The sequence below is a fragment of the Cyprinodon variegatus genome, unplaced genomic scaffold (genome assembly GCF_000732505.1).
Source record: "Cyprinodon variegatus isolate N-32 unplaced genomic scaffold, C_variegatus-1.0 Scaffold665, whole genome shotgun sequence".
In the NCBI taxonomy this organism is placed as follows: Eukaryota; Metazoa; Chordata; class Actinopteri; order Cyprinodontiformes; family Cyprinodontidae; genus Cyprinodon; species Cyprinodon variegatus.
Genome location: NW_015151118.1, coordinates 197,360 through 198,853, shown reverse-complemented (window position 1 = coordinate 198,853; position 1,494 = coordinate 197,360).

The following is a 1,494-nucleotide window of genomic DNA, read 5'->3' as shown; positions in this document are numbered from 1 at the left end:
ATGGATGGATGGATGGATGGATGATGGATGGATGGATGGATGGATGGATGGATGGATGGATGGATGGATGGATGGATTCTGTTCCTTCTGCCCCTGGGCGTTCTGCGTTTGAAGCGTTTCCATGGAGACGAACTGACCTGTGTTGAATGAAGCTAACCCTCAGCAGTCTGCATCTCAGCTCTGATGGATGTTTAGTTTTTCCTCCTTTAGGCTGAAGGCTGCAGAGCCTCGGCCGCCTGCAGGCAGCTGCTCTGCTCCATCATCAGGGTCGGTTCCCTTTGGTCCTAAACTTCTCACATCCTGCTGAAGGCGAGTCTTTGGGGCCGGTTCTGCAGTCTGTGGGCCAGAGGAACTTCTGCTTCCTCATTGCAGGTTTCACCTTGGTTCATGATTAACTGGCTTCAGGTTGTTTTTCTTGAAATGACTCATTGCTGAAAGTGTCAATAACTAACAGATGGATGTGAAACAGCAGGGCTCTAAACCCTGAGTGTTTACTGGAGCCATTAGTAAGGCTGAGTTTAACATAAAATCAATGAATCAGTCTCAGGTTTGCACTATGGTGAAAAAATAAAACATTAGCGTATTACCTTGAAGATATTTTGATTTAGTGTTGGTGGAACCATTTCTGTGTCGATGTGGATCATTGTTCTACTTAAAACCTCAATAACGACACTTCCTGCCCTCTGATCGCGGAAACCAGAGTTTTATTTCAAATGTCCTGGTGTTTCAGAAAGTTCATAGAATCTAACAATGTTCTCTGGGCTTTTAGGCCTGGCTTTATAAATCCTACTTTTACTTTCTGTTTATAAATCCTGAAATATAAATGCGCACCATATTTCATCAATAAAAACAGGGGAAGGCGATTGCTGAGAGATTAATGTGTCATTTTGTCATGTTTTCCAATACACACATTATTTCCAGAAGTATATCCAAATTAAATGTAATATTTATCAAATTTCAATTTTCACATTTTCTATAAGTGCTATTCTTTGTTGTTTTTTTTTTATGAAAATATGAAAATGTAGTCAAATACTTTTATCCCAGTTTAGTCTAGTTTCCATCTGAGGATCTTAGTTTTAGTCCTGAACTGCTTTTAATTAAGAACTAATCTAGTTTATATAAAAAAAAGTGATAGAATATTGCACAAAGTGAACATTTCTTCACGGAAGGTAGCTTTTAACAACAGAAAAAGGAACAGTGGCGTGCACAGACATTTTTGGGGGCAGGTGCTCAGGTTGGAAAAAGGGCCCCTCATATGCAGTAGTCTAATTGTTAATATGGTGGAATTTTTAAATTAACCTAAAGCAGTATGCCTGGTCTGGTTGTTCCATGTCAGGAACGTCGGTCATTAACCTTTACCAAGGCACCTTACAGCAGAACTGCAGTCGGTCATTGCTGTAACTAAGAGCCAAAAGCAAAATATGAACTTGATGCTGCCTGTTATTTTATCTAGTTATTTGATTTTGCTGGTGAAGCTCTGTGGAGTTATTATAT